Raw genomic sequence first — 20,534 nt, 5'->3', positions numbered from 1 at the left:
GACCAAAAAATCAACATTATAATTCCATAATTCCAAATAACTCCAATAAAATAATTTTACCACAAAATAATTCCAAAAGTACCAGCAACAAACTGGGGGCACAGCTTCCACAGTAACATCAAAGGAAAACACACATGGCATGATTGCAGAAAAAGAGGTAAGGGACCAGTTGGGCTCAGCATTATGGAAAGCACTGACACAAGGCACAAAGGCAGTGATGGGACAAAAACTTCAACATTTGCATGAAGTCGTATTTAAACATTCAGCTAGCTTTGATCTGTTACTCTTGCAGAGAAGACATTCTTAGGAGTTCTTCTGATCTAATCCCTGTAAGCTGCTCTGTTTACCCTGCTACGTGCCTACTACCTCACTGTTTCACTGTCTCTTTGCAAAAAAAAAAAAAAAAAAAAAAAAAAAAAAAGCAGTCACCATGCACATTTGGGTGTATGTGTGTCCACAAGCACAGTGTTCATAAAAGACAAATGTGTACATGCTTTTCATATCTGTAACCAGATCATTAATACACAGGACAGAAACCTTATGTCCTTTTCATCTTCCCCTGTGCTTTTGTCTGATTTCAGCAGAACCATTCCAGAATTAAATACCGTTCATTGTAAGGGAGAATGGCAAACATCAACTCCGAGCGTGCAAATATCCACTCAGAATACACCAAGGGATTCAGCAAGTCTCTACATATGCTTCCTCTCAGAATGCAGGTGTAAGATTTAAAAATCCATATTTTTCTCCAATCAACTTAAAAACAGCTATAATATCGAGTACCAAAAGCACCATCTGTGCTCCACATATAGTGGTGATGGTTTTTTTTGGAGCTGATGCTGTTTCTTGGTATAGCTTGATCCTATTTTGTCAATCGCTTCATGAAAAGTGCAAAGAACCCCTGTTGTTCCAAATGTGTCTGAAACAAGATGCTTTAACAAGTACATACACCAGCTTTTTGCTTCTTTAAGGCATTATAGTGTTGACTCACATACATAGTAGCATTTTAAATTGTAGAAGTGTTAAATCCAGACACTGACGTGCTCCGCACACGTTGGCACCAGTTGACTGGAGATTGTCGTGGCCGGAACAAAACAAGAATTGCTTGCTGAAGAAACTGAAAAATGCAAGTGCTTACAAAGCTTTAATTTCTGTGCTGTGCAGGCAGCACCTCCTAGATGGCCGTCTCCCCTTTACTGCATCCACCACTGATACCCCTCTCAAGAAAGCCCAGCTGTCTGATGTTCACTGGTGCCAAAGCTTCTCTGAAGCCCACCACGGACTTTGCTGTTGCCGATATGTCTTGACTAACTCATAGTCATGGTTCTCAGTGATGGACATGCATGTCAAATTCAAAGAAGTCTGACAGACCCTTATCTGGTGTTCCCCTCCCTCGCTTTTCCTCTGCTATAAATCGTAGCTTAACTCTGGATCTGCTGCCTCTCCTCAGAACTGTATTAATGCTATTCCTTTTACCTGCCTTATTTAGAGTAATGTCAGTGCCCACCATCCTTCCTGGAGGTGCTGTAGGTATTTCTCCATGCCAAATGCTGGCAGTAAGGGCATGGGTATCAACTTTAGATCTGCAGCTACCAATCTGATATTTGGTATTTGCTTTGACTCTTAAGCCATCATGTGGTCAGAAAGCCACTCTATAAGCAGCACCAATGCAGACCTTCTCCTCTCTGTGCCTTTGTATATAGCCCCTGCTCCTTTTTCAATTCCTTCCTTCTCTTTCTCTATTTCCTTCTTTTGTGCCTCATAATGTCTGTAGGCAGAAACCTTACCAAATGTTTCTTTACAGATGGTTTCCATTTAAGTCTTCAAGTAGTTATTCTCAGGGAAAACACTGATAAGTAAAAGATAAAAAATATGAAAGAAAGATATTGTAAGTGAGAATCCAGGTTACAACAGGGCACAGAAACAGTATTTCACCAAAAAGTTCCCCCAAAAATATATTCCCAGAAAGAAAGAGAAACTCTAAGCAAGTTCCTTCAGCAATGCAAGCCTGAGTTCCCTTGTCATCCTGTGGTTGGCTTCCTTTTGCTTCCTCGCTTTTATCTTTCCAGTGGAGCACAGCTTCATGTCTGCAACTTTATTTCTAGCAGAAATGCTGTATCTCAGCCAGACCTGTGTCCTGCTCTGTAGATAATGTCTCTTCCTCCACCACCCATAATATTTTTAACCTGGATGAACCAGATGGCTACCATCACATAACCTATCATCAAATAACATAGCAAGTGAGCTCTTTTTAGGAATGCATCCTGACTTGCCTTCTTTAAGGGTGTTTCTCACCATGACTTCCTACTTAAGCCAGCATGTTAAGTGAGCTAAAAGTCACATGGTGCAGAATTTCATCCACCAGCTAATATCACACATGTCCAATGAAAGTTCAGATATATTTCTTTGGTCTAAATCCATTTGTACAACCTGCCTCCTGCTGTACTGCTTGAGACACTCCTGAAGCTTTCTCCTCCAGGCAAAAAATGCTGTATGAAACAAGGATGTAACTATAGACATCAAACTACATTTTCTGCTGATATTAATCAGCATAATTCCACCCAAGTCATTATACTTTTGCCAAGTCATTATACTTTTTACACCAACACAAAATACGACCCCGCATTTCTTTTCAGCCTGTCACTAGTTAATCAGTTTGAATGACCATCATTCTATTCATATTTGCTAAAGTTCAGTCACCACTTCGCACCATTGCTTGAATGCTGATTTTTGGGTACCACAGTTAGCAATATATCTATTTCTTTCATTATTCTTTGCAAACATCAAAAAGAGAGAATAGAAATGATTTACTAGTGAAGCATATTAACATTTAAAACCAATGACCAATTAGGGATTTGAAAATGTCTGAATAGACCCACTATTCAAAATGCCATCTGGTCTCCTGATTATTCCTTCCATGTACTTCCTCATGACAACTACACAAAGGAAGATTAGGACAAAAAAAATCTTCAAAAGAAGATCATTTTTACTGTACTTAGCTGCTGTCAGTGTTGGGCAGCGTAAGCAATCAGTTGCCGAACAAAAATGACTAAAGTAAGGTTACTGAATTGAACTTTTCTTCCTTGGCTTTCTTTTTACTCTCTTTCCAACCAACATCTATTGACTTGCAGTGCAAAGCGGCAAACGTACACCTAAAGCTGTACTCTAAATTCACCCCTATTATCTTTGTGTTGACACTTCATCCTAGAAGATATATGCTGAGCTCCAGGTAGATCATTTGTAACCCTTATAATGATGATGGCAACAAATATAGCACAGTGCCCTCCAACTGACACTGAATGGATACTCAATGCTTCGCTATTTTGCAATGAATAAATTGGTTGTCAACATATGCACAGTAGCAGTTTTTTCCCCAATTTAATGATCATACAGCCATGGCATAGCAGATCTCTATGTATTATAATGATCTGCAAAGCTTGATTGAAAGATCTGGAGAATGGATTTCAAACCAAAGTTGTAGTTGCCCTGAAAAGTAGCAATATGAATTGATTTCTGGGTTGGAGAGATGCTACACAGCAGTTTTACCTTCCATAGGGGTGACCTTCATTAAAATGCAGTTACTTTCTCAGAACAATAAAAGCTCTCTCTGATGAAGCGTGTTTTCAAGGATACCCAGATGCAATACCCACATCTGTCCATAAATTGGGCATTTGTCCTGCCAGTTGGGTGACTGAACATGCAACTGTTTAGATAGTCGATATATTTCAAGCAAAGGAGATGTGCACTGAGGTACCCAAAAGCTATTCTGCAGCAAATAAGTTTATGTAGAGATTATGAGACTTTTTCCTTCTTCTATACAAGCCCTACCTAGGGATACAATCTGTATAGTTTTATCTATAGGCAGATTGCAAGGGTGAGCATTTGGATATTAGACTAGGATGCTCTGAAGACTGCAGGAAAGTAGATAATCTCCATGGAAGAGCAGCTGTGACCAACATCCAGGTCTTCTCCAGATACCAGTGCCAGGACAGCCCCCAGTCAAACGCTATGAGGCAATGGTGCTGAAGCTTTCAGGGTGCCCAGCTCAGCCACCACTCAGTGCCGTGACATGTTTGAACAATAAGCTCAGTGGAAAATTTTTACTAAAAAAAGTAGGGCTTTTAAAAACTAAAATTTTCATTAATCGTTCCTGCTTCTCTAATGTCTTTTTTGCATTTTTCTCAGATATCCAATCACAATTCAAGTTGTTTTTTTTGTTTGTTCGTTTGTGTTGGTTTTTTTTTTGTTGTTGTTTGTTTGTTTGTTTGTTTGTTTTCTTAACTAATCTGGGAACACTCAATGTCAATTTTCAGTTTTACTTTTTCAGCAAAATATCACATATCTGTGGCAAAAAAATGCAAAAAAAAAAAAAAAAAAAAGGCAGGGGAAACAGGACACCACTAATGAGTCCTGTTTCTGTCTCTGGCAGACAGCAGAAAATTGCCCATGACTCTCTAGCAATGCCTTTAGTGTTACAAAACTCCTTCATCCCAGTCCTCTGCTAACCAGAATTAGTAGAACAGAGAAGCAAGTAGCCCTTTATTGATGTTAACAATCTTCATTATGAATTTATATTATGACTACTTTAAAAATTCACAGAAAGTATTATATTTTGAACACCAAAGACATAAAAATACTATTGGTGGGCTGATAATTATAAATTATGTATTAAATTTAAGATTAATCCCTGTGCAAAAGGCATGATTGTTTGAATTGGGGATTTGTCCCACAGACATGTTTGCAAAGAAAAACAGCAATTGAATTATTGTCCCATTCATCTCATTCACTGTTAAGGGAAAGAAAGTGCTTTAACTTCTTTTTTAATTTTGCTGAACTCTGGGCATTTTTAACCCCTTCCTGCACCCCAGCATGTGTGTGTACACATGCGCACACACAATTTTAGCACTGAAAATGAGCATGTTCCCTTACTGCTTTGTTTACCTTTTTCTACTTTACTGAAGATAGGCTTATTTAAAGTCTGAATTTCACCTCTAAGGCTCTCACTGCTTTCCTCTTTCTTAATTCTTTCCAGTCAGGAGAAAGTCAAGCGAATGAGTCATTTTCACCTTTCTTCAGTTTTACCAATGGGGGAAGGAAAAAAAAAAAAAAAAAGAGAGAGAGAGAGAGAGAGAGAGAGAGAAAAGGACTATAGTCCTGCTCTGGAGTATTTCAACTAGCAATTAACTCTGGTATCCTGAACTGATGAAAATTTGGTTCAGTGCAACAGCAACACCATGCGACATTATTTCACATTCTAAGTACATTTATTTCTTTCCAAATTACACATGTAGGCCTTGAAATGTCTCACTTTTTTTAATTAGTTTCTCATACCAGATGGGATGACATGACTAAGAGCAAGCATTTAAAATTCATGTTCAAAACTTTTCTTCTGGAGAAGCCTATGGTGGTGTCTAATTACATGTCAGCCTTGTTGGCCATGGGAAGGGGAACCCTCCCTTTTGGGAAGATAGGCAGTCATTAGAGAGACAATTCACAAGATTTTGAGGAAATACTCAGGACCTTGCAGTGGTGGAGGCTTCATTTGGATTCATTTGTGTTCAGTTACATGATTAGAAGAGAATGACTCCTGGTTTCAGACCAGCTCCTTTGTACATCCCCACAAACATCACCTCTTCTGGCCCAAGGCAACAGCACTGATAGGGGCAGATGAAGCCAAAGCAGAACAAGCCATTTAGCAAATCTAAGGCCATAGTCTGAGCTGACAAGAGGCTGCAGTCATCCTCCTCTTCCTCCTTCACCACAGCATTTCAAGGGGCAGCTCAGCAGCCATACTGCAATATTTCTTCTGCCTTAGCTGTGGCAGTGAGGTTTTGAGACTGCTTGCAGCTCTTATTATATTTCTGTACTTTTTCAAATTACACACTTCCCTTTGAATACAATATTTGGTTTAAATATTTGGAGAATGCAAATTTCTTTATTTACACATGCCTGAAAAAAACTCTGGCTGTGCTGCGTTCCCTGGGTAATTCAGTAATTCTCGCCAGCCTCCTTTCAGTTAATTACTCTGTAAGACTCCGTCTAGTGAAAAATGAATTCTGCCCAATTCTTCTCACAAAAAAAAAAAAAAAAAAAAAGCCATGCAGCAAGCTGCTAGTAGGACTAATTCTTGCTGCAACAGAGCAGCGCACGGAACAAACACAGCATGTGAGACGAATCAATACTGTAATCACCAATGCAACCAATCAAATGAAACTCCAGGATCAATCAATACTGTATCTTCCCAGATGACAACTGTGTAACAGAAGCTTTTAATACCTTTCCAAGATAAATCTCTTCCTGCTGAATGTGAGACAAAATTTGCCAGTAAGTTCTGTAGCTAGGGCAAGATTTTCCTAGACATTAGAAAGATTGAAAATTAAGGCGGCCAAGCCTTTCTGCATTTGAAGGGATCTCCCTGACTGCCTGTCCATTCAGAGACTTTATTTTTAACATAAATCCTTCCTGTTCTTGTATTGAAAACCAAACAATGCAAGTCCTTTAGCTTTTGCACTTCAGAACAGATCACTTTGTGATTGAATTGTATCTCCCAAATTAAACACTTAATAGGCGAGAAGATCTTCTCTACCACCATGCAACTGTAGTTTCAGGAATGATGTAAATCACAGTTACCAAAGTGTTAATGTTCGCTTTAGAGGATCATGGTATATGTACTTATCCTGGGAATGAAACCCATCTGTCTCAGCACTGTGCAATGATTAATAGTTTTTTATCCCATACTGTGTCCATGATGCCGTGAGCTATTAGCCCCCTCTGATAGAACCAAGACAAGGGGAGATTAAGGGTGCGCCTGCACAGAGAGGTGCAGGCAGATGCACACTCCTCTGCCCATACTGGCTGGGTGTGGATCCGCTTGGGCCTGGAAGCTGGGAACACACTGCTGTGATCAGCAGAGCCTCTCCCCAGCACAGCACTGTCCTCAGGGCCATCCTCTCCATCTGATAAGCTACAAACTAAGTGCAGTGACTGCAAACCAATGTCTTGGGGAAGAGGAGGAAGGGAGAACATCAAAAGGGCACTCCTTCGATCCTAGGATTGGGAATGGGCCCCAGGAAATCAAGGAGACCTGTCATATGAGAACAGCAAATTATAGACCTGCTTGTAGCAGATCTAGTTCACTGCTTTTTAGTTCAGAGAAAAAAAAAAAAAAAAAAAAAAAAAAAAAGGAAGAAAGAAAAAAAGGAAGAAAGAAAGAAAGAAAGAAAAAAAAAAGTCCTTCTGGCAGCTCCAGCAGCATGTCATAGCTGTGAGTGACTGCTATTATCGCCTGCTTTAAAAGCACAGTAAGAGAAAACAACAAAATAGTTCTCCCTATTTAGAATGTCTTGGGATGAGATTAATTCAATATATGTCCTTAAAATACACCTGCAGGTGTCCAGCCAGGCTTCTGGCACTTACTCTGTGAATTGAACTCCATACCATGCAGAGGTCTCTCTTTAGAGCAATGACGGGCATGTGGAGAACTACATATTGGAAAAAAGCCTGTTATAGCAGCTGTCGTTAAGGAAGGAAGAGGGAGTTCCCTTGGAAAGAAACAACTGAAAGATTAGTTCTTTGATTAATTGATTTTCTAGCCATTAAGGACCTTTCTGGTCCTCTCACTCATTCTCCTCTGTGAAAAGTCAGGGGATTTTCCCAGAGACTGCCAGGGCATTGCTGGAGATGCTGCGGTGTCCATGGGGACAGCCATCTGTCCAGATGCTGCCAGGCTCCAGAACAGAGCCTCAGCCTAGACAGGGCCAAATTTCACAGCCTGCAGACATTTCATTTTCAGTTTGGCATCCCACTGATTCCATCAGAAGTGCTGCCTGGGAAGGCTGCACCACGGATCCTGAACCAGGGTCTGGAACAGACAGCAATTCTTTCCTTAAAGCATTTCCCTCAGCCTTTTAAACAGCATGTCAAATGCTGTATTCCCTCTGCCCCTGAGACATTGTACCAAAGCTCCTTTTCCTTAGGAAGCCTTTCCAAGCCTCTGATGTGCACATTTTATAGAGAGAATCCTAAAATGAAAATGACAGTCCTGTGCACCACTCTATTCCTTAGCATTTTTTCTCTCTTCTTTAACTTTCCACTCCAGCAAGCGAAGTTTAACAGAATCAATTTCTCTATATGCTCAGTAAAATCCTCAGCAGGAGCCACTGCACTGTAGGCTTCTTTTAGTTATTTATTGCCTGCCTCCTGCATACCACATATGTTAAAAGATGTACTACCAGCTTGGAAAACAATTAATCCTTTTATTGCTTAGAACATGGATGCTGCAGAAACACAAACAGCACCAAGGTGAACTGTGCAGAAGGACTGTGTTCAAAACGAAAGGATGATTTCAGGACACAGAAATACTTTACCCCATGAACAGCACAAAGCAACTTTCTCTTCATACTCTTCCTACACGTATTGTCAAGATCCAGGAAGCAGTTCCCAGTCCCACCAGTAAGATCAGCAGGCATTTTGTAGTTAATTAAGTTTATCAGCAAACTGCTGCAGATACCTTAAATTCCAAAAGTTTTGATGTTTACCATTCAGGGCTATACTCACCTGCCAGAGCATCGGCTGTGAGCAGGAGCTCCATGTAGCCTCTCCCTGGTGAGGCCCTTATTGAACCAAGCACAGCCCTCCAACCTGCACTCATTCTAACAAATCTGTAGTTGTCAACAATAGTATTTTCTCCCAAAGTCAGTCAGCTCTAATCCAAACATCTCTCACTTCCACTGACCTGTTACAGCAAAAGGTTGATTTGTACGCCAAGACGAAGCCAGGTCTCAGCATGTCAACCTAGATGACAGCTCTGCCTGAGCCTGCCCTGACCAAGGATGTTGGTGTTGCCACAGCTACAGCCGTTCAGAGGATGGAAAACAAGATCTCAACCCCTGTGGTCAGGAGAGATCTCCAAACACTTTGCACTTCTGCAGCAATGTTAGCAGCATGCCCTGGCTGAGTTCCACTCAAAGCTGGCCATGCACCAACCACACAGCACAGAGAGCAGCTGCAACGCAAAAGGCAGCTTACTTTGAAACAGAAAGCCTGCGTGCAAGCACAAGAGCTACCAGATCAGCAAGAGGGAAGGCTGTCGCAAAGCAATATCCAGCACAAGCCACCACAGACTCAGGGCAGCTGCGAGAGACACCTGCATGTGTGACCAGAGCTGTCAGCAAGTGACATCCCTGTCCCAGAGAAAGGCAAACATCTCAATATGGTTGGGGGAAGCATTAAGCAAACACCTGATTCTTGCTCGCCTGGTGTACTGTTCTATCAGATTTGCAGAAACGGTTGGACTGTGACCATTTTTAGCTCAGTCTCAATAAATCAATTTATCTGCAGGTTAAATCGATTCATCTCTCTTTGCCTTCATTTCTACATCTATAAAATGGAGATAGAGTCAGCAGGCTTTCTCTTTGGCAAAGTATTTTAAGATCATGACGAGCATGATACGAGAACTCAGGTTTTTTATATACAGTTACCATGTGCACTTATGTTATACCACTGTTCTAAATCCATGGCAGTAGAAAAGTTTCTTAATTTGCATTTTATGCCGAATTAAGACAAAAACATAACCAAATGTTGGAACTCCCCTCCTCCTTTGGACTCCACAGCACAGACATCAGCCATGGGCTCCCGTACGGGCCACAGCAGGGCCCTCAGGCAGTCACAGGAGTGGAAACCCACCTGGGTGAAGGGACAGCCACAGGGCCTCCAGGGACATCATCTGTGGGGCCCTGTGACAACCCATGGTGTGACGGACAGCTAAAGCAGTACGCCACACACAGCTCAGCCAGCCAAGGTTGACACACTGTTGTAAATGCCTCTATTTTCAGGGAAAAAATTTGCTATTACCAGCACTTTCATCCCAGGAACAAGAAATGTTGCATGAAAGCCCACCCACACCCCAAATCCTTTTCCTTTTCCAAGAGAAGCACAGACTAAGACATCTCTGGCTGAGGCTGATGAACTGCAGGTTCATGGCTCAAAGCACTGCTCCATCTTCTGAGTGCTGTTCTCACATCCAAATTACTTAAGATTTCCTGGAGAGACCAGTACTCATTTCCCAGCTTCCACACCCACCCTGCACTGGACAGAACCCCAAAAAACATTCCGTCTTTCCTTTCTCCATCTGTCTCTATTCCCTCAACCTACCTCCTGCTAGTCCCCCAATGTTTTTAACACGGCTTTTGCCCTCAGCCCCAGCTTCTATTCCCCAGCGGTCTGGGGACTTAGCAGCCCTTTGTCACTGCCACCAATGTCCCAAACTCTGCCATTCACTCACACCGCCCAAAAGAGGCAGTCCAGCTCCCTGTAGCTCAAGGCATCTCCCCATGCAGCCCAGGCTCCAGGGGAACTGTTTTCAGCACTAAAAGCTGATGCTGTCTAAACAGCAGAAGCCAGAAAGCAGTGAAACAGAAATTTAAAAATAATGAAACAGCTTGGTAACACAATTCTCTACCCTGAAGTCCTCCAAAACAGCAATTCACTGCTTGAATTATGGACAGAAGTGATTGCTGAGCAAATTTGTCCATTTCCAACAGAAAGGGAAATGCAGCCTCTCTCTTTGGTTTTAGTTCTAACCCCAGACAGCACCAGAAAATGCAGGTGAATGAGAAGAATGAGCAGTGAAGGAAATCAAGGGAAGATACCCTTGCTGAGAATATCATTGCCCAATTTCTGTTTTAGTTTTAAGCTTCAGTTCAAGGCACTTGTGACTATATTTGGCTCCCTTGAATAATGTCTAATACTTTTATGAGCCTCCTCTAAATTCAGTGTGTTTCCAAGCAAATTCTGTATACCAGCTTTGATCCTGAGTGAGGAGACCATTAAAATCAACAGCAGTTTTTCTGTGGGTTTTTGATTCCATTTCCTAAACCCAAATATCCAAGTGAATTTGAGTAAGGCACTACCAGAGCATTTACAGGACAGTTTTACCTGTGAAATTATTTACAGGAAGTTTTACCTGCATTTCTGCTGTGCTGCCAGAACCTCAGACATGAAGTCTCCTTCAGTAAGGGATTGCTCTAGGAGCACAATTAACATTTCATCAGTCCTGCAGTATCAGGAAAATACTCTGCAGTCAGCCCCACAAGACAGCAACTGATACAGGGACAGTCAACGCGATCAGAACCAACAGACTTGCTCTTATTGTTTAGGAGCTCTGAATTTGCCCAGGCATTATCACATCCACAATGGGATGGGGTGGTCTGCCATCCCCACTGCTGCCTGCAATGCTGATTCTCCACCCTCAAGTCCTGTATGTCACGTGCTGAGCAATTTCTCCCACTTTTAAATGAGTCCTTACTAGCTCCGATACAGGGGCTTCTGCCACCCCTTGAAGCATGTCTAAGCCCAGCACCAAACTCCCACTGGCAGTTTTCTGGGTGGGTTACTAGAGTCAGAAAAATACTGCCAATACTCTGTATGACTTACAAAGCATTATTAAAGCAATATTTTTTATATTATTACCAAAGTCTAATACTGTTTTGAATTTGCAGTTATGGAGTCCGTTTTAAAGCACTTGATTATACTTTGAGAAGAAATAGTCTTACAGTACAAGTCATTTTCTCAAGTACACTCAAAGAAAGGATAGTCTATGGCTCAGTAAATACAACAGTCTGAAAAGTTATGAGCTATCAGACTAAGCTGAATTGACTTACTGATATTACCTGCAATGAATGAGTTTTAGATAGCCTCTCATAAATAGAAGGCTACAGAGCCTACGATTTTATGGATGTCTTGTACTTATCAATATATATGAGAAATGATGCTGTCAGGCTTTCGAGGGGATACTATGTGAACCACACCACTGTCAATTTAATTTTTTATGATTAAATATTTGGTGCTGTTAAAGGTTATTTAACATTTAATATAGCTGCTCTTCTACATAGCTGATAACTGTCATCTTTACATAATACTGAGGCTGAGAATGGATGGGGAAGGCATATTTTTTAGAAGGTTCCTATTTTTTTTTTCAATTTACTGTTAGATTTGTTCCAGTAATAGAATAATATTGGGCGAGTTTAAAAGGCTTTCAATATTCAGATGTTCAAAAATTTAGTCTTAATGCCAGCTGCAGCTGAGCTCAACATTTGCTACTGAGGCTGCTGAATTTTCCTCTGCGGTAGAAAATCTCTCCCAGGTTGTACTGTGGGATGGCAGCTCATCCTGCAACAGAGATCCTTGGGGCTCATATTCAATCTAATCATCTTTTATATCTTTAAAAGAGACATCATCTACTTAAACATCACATCCCTATTTGATCTTTTTTTTTTTTTTTTGTACTTTTTAAGGTTCCGGTAGCTGAAAGAGATGAAAGACAAAACTATTTTTGTGTGTTTTGCAGCAAGTATGCTTTGTGCAGTGACAGAATGCTGTCTAGGCTGGCACAAGCTCCTCCCCACAGCCATCCTGCAAACATTTTCAGATTTGAAAGAAAAATACAAGTGGATCTACCCAGGCAGGTCATCACTCTTAATAAAAAAACTCACGTGTATAAAGGTAGGTAGGCAGGTTTGTTTCCAAAGCTCTTGCATACAAAAGCATATTAAAGAAAAAAGTGTGAACATGAGGAAGGTGCCAATTCTTAAAGTCAAAGAAATTATCAGTTATCTATGCAGACTAAATGAAAAGATCTAGTGCTATCACTCTATTCTTTTTCCATTTGAAAACTGAGCATGTTAACTGGCTGTCCTACATAGAGTCCAAAGCTATTCTTTGCTTCCTGTGCAATAACACATCAAAAAGATGGAATCTGTAAAACATCAGGAGGCAGGAAAAAAAAAACAAAACGTTTCTATAATTAAAAATAAAAACAAAATGTATAAACAATAACAGCCACAAAACCTGAGTGTAGACTCAGGTCACTTCAGGTCTTGATCTCAATTACACTTTCTGTCAAGTGGATCCCTTTGTGGAACTAAGCCTTTATATTTTCTTCGGTAGCACTTATTACGGTACATTTACAAAGAAATCTTTTTATTGCTTTTCAGTGACCAAATTATTTTCTTGTGTAATAAAGCCCTTTATGCAGACTTCCCTTAGTAAAGTATTAATGTAAAAATACAAGCCTTCTTAAATCTCCAAAAGCTATCATCTGATTTCTGTACAGCCTAGGGTCTTTGAAGGTACTGTCCTGTGTCCTGTGGTTACGGTGCCATCAGCTCATGTCTGGGCTTCTCCAATGCATCCCAAAAGTAGGCATAAACCACTGCTTTGCAACCTCTAGCATCTTATCTGTAACAAACCTCGTTAATTTTGAGGACAGCACCTCAGAAACATGAGCAGAAGCATCACTTATCAGCAACATCAAAGAATCACATGGGGTACTCGCTGCAGGAAAGCGCATTGATAACAAAACACCAAGATACTGAGAGCAACCCAGAGAGTCCTGGGCATCAGCTACACACAGGAACAGGGCAGCACTACCTTTCTGCTACCCAAAAGGACACATCTTGCCTGGGTGCAATACGAAAATGGTGGACATGCCTGGGTGGTGCTGCACAATCCTGTCGGCACAGGTGAAGTCACCTATGGAGAAGGAAACCTTCCTGTGAGATGCACAGCTCAGCAGTCTCCTTCCAGCCTCCCTACAAACTCTATTGAATATTGACTGGGCTGGTTTCACATACATCACGCTTTCAAACTTTACTTCACAGCTATGAGAAACAACAATGTAAATTAAAAAAATAAAAAATAAAACCATGAAGCTGCCACAAAAACACACACATGGAAGTGGGACCAAACCATCAACTTCAAACAGTGTCACCTCACAGACCTGGGAGAGCTCGCATTCTTCTGTTAAAATTGCTTACATCTCCTTCAATACAAAAGACTTAAAGCAGAGAAACATTTTAACAACTCTGAGCTCTTTTATATTTAACCCTAGAGTCAAACTGAATCTGTGGGTGGTTGAATGAAAGATTTTGTTGGGAGCATTTTTTAAATGTAACTTCCAATACGCTTACTGATCCCTTTCAGTGCAGTCCACCAAATTCAGATATTAAATGAAATAAGTTTTGTTGTTTTTTTTTTCAGATATTCAAATATACTTTCTCCACCCCCGATAAAGTATATTTCATTATGTCAGGTCAAATCTGCAAAATAAATAGGGCAGAAATACAGATTTTCATATAGGAAAAAAAAAAAAAAAAAAAAAAGATTTTTTAGTGAAAATTCTCAAACACGTGAAAGGCCTATTCTATCTCTTTGCAGCAGAGGTAGGAAGGGCAGAAAATTATGACACAGTAATTATTATGATGGATGTTGAGCCAGTCCTTTATATTAGATACACTGCTTGTGCAGGAACCAGCACTACAGATTGCATACTTCACTAAGCAGGACACTCGAGATTATAATGGGCAATATAGATTAACAACATTAGGTTAAAGCAGGATAATTCTTCTTCTTTCTCATTTCTATTCCTTTCTCATGGACCAGCTTCTGCTTTAAATTTCTGTGCTTCTTGCTTCCAAGACTTAATCTGCACATCAAGCAGGCATTTTCCATTTCAGGTGGTACATATTTGGAGGACATTGATGAAAATTTATAAAATTACAATGTTGTAAAATCAGTATGACTAAAGAATCAGACCTATCTGTTGCTAATTAAAGGTGATGTTGTGTTTGCTTTTGCTGTCTCATCCAAACAGCAGGAAAGATTCATCTTACTCCAATCCTGTATGAGAATGCAAGAGGAAAGCTTGTCTCTGCACCATGTAAATAATCAGCACGCTGTTATAAGAGGGCCTACTTATAATTGTAGCAATTATTTCAGTGTCAGTGTGAGGCTGAGGCAGTGTAACACTGCACATAGGCAGGGGCTGAAATTTGTTCTATGCTCATCCCTCTCAGACATGGGTTGCTAACAAGAAAAAAGCCAAAATTGTGTTTCAGTAATTATCTTCCCCACTGCAGCACCACTCCTAAAGTTCAGGGGAAATCAGCTAAATACTATGCAGAGCTGTGACTCAAATCTTAGTTGAGGAAGGTGGATTTAATTTTATTTATTTAATTTTTTTTTTAAACTTTGGCCAAAATTCCTTCCCTCTTCAGAAGAGGCAGCATTGAAGTACTAAGCCCCACCCAAGAAGGTAGCAGACATAGGTGCTGGGTGAGCACAGCTTCCACCACACTTCAGCTAGTGACACCAGTCAGCATTGTCTCATGTTTCCGTAAGATCCTACAGCACATTGTGGGTTTGCACTGCTTTTAAGCTATTAACATGGCTAGGTGAATTTCCATCCCATAAAAGATCTGGAAGTCCTCATCATATCACAAATTCATAAAATGGCTTGGGTTAGAAGATCATCTTGTTGCAGCCTTCCTGCTATGGGCAGGGAGGCCATCCAGTAGGATCAGGTTGCCCAGTGCCTTGTCAAGCCTGGTCTTGATCAGCTCCAGGAATGGGGCATCCACAATTCATATGCAATTAAACAATAGGAGAGCACAAAAAAGGCAGTCCAAATGATGGTGGGCCGCTTGCAGTGTTTGAACGTGCCTCTCCACTGGCTAAGCCAGGCAGAAAGCATGTGGAAAACCAGAGCATGGTTCCTTGAGTCTGTGCACAGAAATTGTACCAGTCTCAGCAGCAGCAGGGTAGTCGGGTGTTTTCCACACCACCCCATTTCTTGTGCAGCCCACGGGGTCCCAGTCTCCCTCCCACAGGCATGCTACAGCTCTCAGCAGTGCTGCAGCCACTGGTACTCCCCCACTCTGCGCTGATTCCTAAAGGACCACTTTGGCATGTGGCAGTGACTGACCTCTTCCAGCATGCTGCAGGACCAGATTCCAGTACAGCTTCATGAGGAGAACTGCTAAATGTTTAATGTTAGCTGCAGTGGAGAAACACTGTAAACATTTCCTGTAATTGGTCTGCTTTAAAAATTGATTTCATGTGAAAAAGCAAAGGAAGTATCACACTGTACTCCACGGCTCAGGGGTGCTCATAAGACCTGAGATGTAAAAAAATAAGAGGAAAGGAGTTGTCACTGCAGCAATTCTCTTCCAAGCTGATCCTGAGGGCAGACAGCAGACGTGCCTGTCCCCCAGCAGCATGCCCGTTCTCTTTAACCCTCGGATAGGGCTACAATAAGAGGCAAAGAAAAGGTGCTGGGGCTTCACCAAGCTGCAGGAGCAGCTCACAGGTCTTTGTCCTTACTCCTGTGTTCAGCCCAAGTGCCCCCACTGATGTAAAGAAACACAGGAACAGACAGCAAACATCTACTGAAGGCGGAAGGGGAAGCATGAGCATAAAGAAGGGAACTCTGTGACTTAGGTGACAGAGAGTGAAAGGATTGGAGATTGTTTGTGCTGTGCGTTATCAGTCCTTAGGACCAGAGATAACAGAGATGATAATGCAAAAGCAAGTTTACTGTGAATTTATGAATTGGTAAGTCACTTTCCTATAACAGCCCACAGTGAATCACTGTTTGTTCCTACATTTCTGTAACACGTTATGCATTCCCTACCTGCTATCAGACTTTATCTCAGTTTTCTTCTTATTTGTCAGACACAGAATTCAAGATTTCTCCGAAGTCAACTTAACAAAACTGTAATATTTTCAGTCCTCTTGATTCCTGGAAAAGGGAGGGAAAAGTGGTTTATTCTTTCAAGTCCTCCATCTAGTTGCAACTTCTGCAGAGTTTGTTTAGTCATTTTCTTACATAGAAAACAGGTGGGCATCACTGAGCCTCTGGTAAGGAGAGAGAACAGCTCAGTGGGCAGGGGCTTACATATAGGAAGGCATTGCTCAGTTCCTGTTTCTACCATTAATTTTTTTGGTAAAGGTACAGAATCTCCCTCCTATCAGATCCATCAAGCAGAGAAGGTATTTCTCTATGTTCACCTACTCAGTATTTCAGCCACTGTCCATCCAGGGAGAGTATTATCTCTTTACAGTAGGACTTCTACTACTGTGAATATATATACTGTGGTTTTGATCCTGTTCAACCTGCTGCTTCTCATTGCCATAAAACACAGATTTTAATGTCCCTTTCATCCCAGGATCTAGCAGCCTAGAGCTAGCATTAACTGATCATTCTGTTCATTTTGTCTTGCAGGATTTCCCCATGGTACTTTCACCATGATGGAGGACAGATTTCTTACTTATAGGGGCTTATGTTATATCCCTTTTCTATCTTTTGAACATTGGTAGTATCACTCATATTTCTATAGAAAAAAAAAATTCCACAAAAACTACCTACCCTTTTTATTAAAGAATTTGTTATTGTGTTGTGTTCCACATTTCCTATGAGCGTCTATCACTCTCTCATTACTTATGTAAGAAAATAATTTGCCCTGTCAAAATTTCTGTTGCTCTTTAATAAGAAGTAATTAGGTATGGAAATAAACAATCTATTTTCCTCCAGACACAGATTGATTGACTTATACATTAGCTGTACCTACTGGACTGTTGTCTGTACATGTGCAAATGAGCAGGTGTGCGTGCAAGAGACAGCAAAAGAAAGAAATTACTGAGGGAAGCACAACATGAGAAAATGAGTTTTGCATTTAGATTGATTTCTGTCATGAGGCCAGGTAAATGCAACTTGAATGAGACCAAAGTTGCTAGAAGGAACATATGATGTTGAGAACACAACCTGAGACAATCCCAAGGCTTTTACCATAGTTTTAGCATTCTACACCTGAACTGCCCAAAACACTCTGTTCAAAAGGTCATCACCCAAACTTCAAGCTACCACAATTTATGAAGTATGTGAATAGGAGCATAATGAGCACCAGAACATGTATCTATACTAAGCAAACACAAAGCCTTCCCATTAAAGAGAGAACCATCTGGCTGATCGGGCATGTCTGGACAACCTTAAGGTTTTGTTTTTCCAAAATTAGATCAGTCCTGATACATCATAAAAAAAAAAAAAAAAAAAAAAAAAAAAATCAAGACTCAAAACATTCTAATAAAAACAGCCACAATATTTTATAGCATGATAATGTGCATGCCATACTGTGATTTATTATAGACACATCACAAAAGAAATTCTACTACTCCCTCCCCCAATTTCTAAAGTGGCTTATGCTACCTAGAAAGAGATAAATATATATATATATATAAAGAGATAAATAAATATATAATATATATATAAATAAATAGATATATATATATTTATCAAACAAAAATACAGTCACATTAAAACATTTCCTAAATAAATTAACATCACTTCATAGCTACTTCCTCTACAATAGTAATTCAATAACACCCATAGTCCAGTCTCATCTGGTGTAGTATGTCAAAGAAAATGCTCTGGCTTTTAATGATCATCATCTTCAAGCTGTTTTTCCCCTCAGAGGTTATTATACCTTCAGGCACTATTAGTTTCCTACAATGACTCTTTGCTGTCGGATGATGGGGCATCCCATAAGGAACTGTAATACCAAAGATGACTAGTCATGTTCTTTTACAACAGGTCGAGAATATGCAAGAGATCTTGTAATTTAAGCCACTGAAAAAGGGAACAATTAACTGGCCCAGGGATTCTTGTGCTGCTGCAGAAAAAGGCCTTTTCTTGTTGGATTTCTTGGTTTTCATCACCACTTGCTGCAGGGATTAGGGTAAGCTCTTTTCATTTACAAGTAGAGTTGCTCAGGAAAAGAGGAGCTTTCCTTCCTTTTCTTAGATAAAAACCCTAGCTTTGTATGCTTTTAAAGAGAATTCTAAAGAAAACACTGTTCCTAACACCTCCAAAATTTCTCCATGCTAGAAGTCAGTATACCTTTGGCTCTCCCTCCTCAGCCATACTTCAAACAAACATTCCCTTACTGGTTTGTATCAGGTTAATGGTGTATTCACACTACACATTTTTTTATACACACAAACACAGACTCAAAAGTAATAAATAAACTTTACAGTTGGTCGTGGGTACATCAGCTGAGTATTGGAGGAAAAGCTTGTAATGATGGCCAACTTGGGTATCAGCAAGACTGAAAGGGCAAGGAGGGAAGTTAAAGAGGCAAAACTGAAGCTACAGACAAACAGCATATGTCCAGCCCAGAAAAGCATGTTTTTCTTAATGTGAGACCTAAGACAGCAGAAGTTCAACACCTAGTAGAGAAAATACTTATGGTGAAAATATTTACTGTAAAGGATTCATATGAGCTGAAATTCCATGCACGCATATGAGGAACAGTACTATTCTTGATCATAACTGAGACAGTGACAGTGATGTGATAAGGATGATTAGATCTATAGTAATGTTTAACTCTAATAGAAGAGCCACCTAAAAATGATTAATAGGGAACTAAGAAATTGAAGATAAAAAGGGAAGACATTTACGGGTTGCATGGGGACTATTTAGAAAGCTAAATGACATATTCAGAAGAAATGCTTGCCACCTATCCTTTCAAAATTGTCAAAGAAAGTTTGATATAAAACCAGAGTCAAAAACAAACAACAACTGACAACAATCAAAATGTCCAGTAAGAGACAGAGGACATCCTTCTTTAAAAGAAGAAACCAGATCCAAAACCATAAAAGAGGTGAGTTGAAACTCTGATGCTTTACATAAGAAGATATAAGTAGGACAAAAAAAAAAAAAAAAAAAAAAATGGTTTCTAACAGTCAACATGTTATAGACAAAAAAAATAAAAAAAGTAAATAGCAGAAACTTTTTCAATCCACAATCCAAAAAAGAATCCTACCAAAAGAGTCTGCAGTACTGATAAGAAATTGAGCTATTAAAGAAAGATTGAAGGAAGATAAAACCATCACAAAAAAAAAAAAATCAAAAAAGAAAAGAAAAAGAAAAATCCAACCCTAACTGCATTCTTTACATCAGCTTTCTTGATGGAAGAGATTAAGGATGTTCAGCTATCAGTGAGTTTTTCACGTTGTTTTTTTTCTTTTCTACACAGGAAATATGTCTGAGGAATCGTGTCAAACTGAAATGTCAGTAGAAGTTTCAGAATAAATGAATAAAATTACTAGTAACAAGTCACCAGCACCAAGATAGTATTGGACATGAAATAGCCAAAGTACTTACTGTGGCATGTACCCTATCACTGAGCATTCAGCTCAGTATTAAAGACTGAAAAAGTGAAAAAATGACAGCAGTTTTTAAAAGGCTTCGCAGAATGAAGGAGCTAGGTCCATTAAATCTGACTGGTTGGCTGAAACAGAATAGAATTAGCAGGCAATTAAATAAATTTAATACAATAAGAAACTGCTAAAATGGCTACTGTTAGAAAAAATTCTTGACTCACAAACATACTTTGAAGGATTTGATAAGTTTGTGAACAGGAATGACCTGTATAAAATATTGTACCTCCAACTTCACAGAAGCTTTGGGTCATATTCTTTATCTAAAGCTTAAGAGCTGCAGGTGTACTGGGATAAAACAAGATAGTATTCCTACACCCACCAACAGGATCAGAGGCAGCAAACAGAGGGCAGGAAGGAAGAAACCATGGGATCTGCTCACTGCATTGGCACATGACAGAGAAACCAATGCAACTCCTCAGGTGAGGCATTTCATCAAATATACAAAGCTATTCCTGCTACTCAAAACTAAAAGTTGTTCTGAG

This window comes from Netta rufina (genome assembly GCF_964035555.1).
Source record: "Netta rufina genome assembly, chromosome: 10".
Lineage (NCBI taxonomy): Eukaryota > Metazoa > Chordata > Aves > Anseriformes > Anatidae > Netta > Netta rufina.
The sequence above is the reverse complement of the archived record's forward strand: the minus strand, read 5'-3'. Positions refer to the sequence as shown.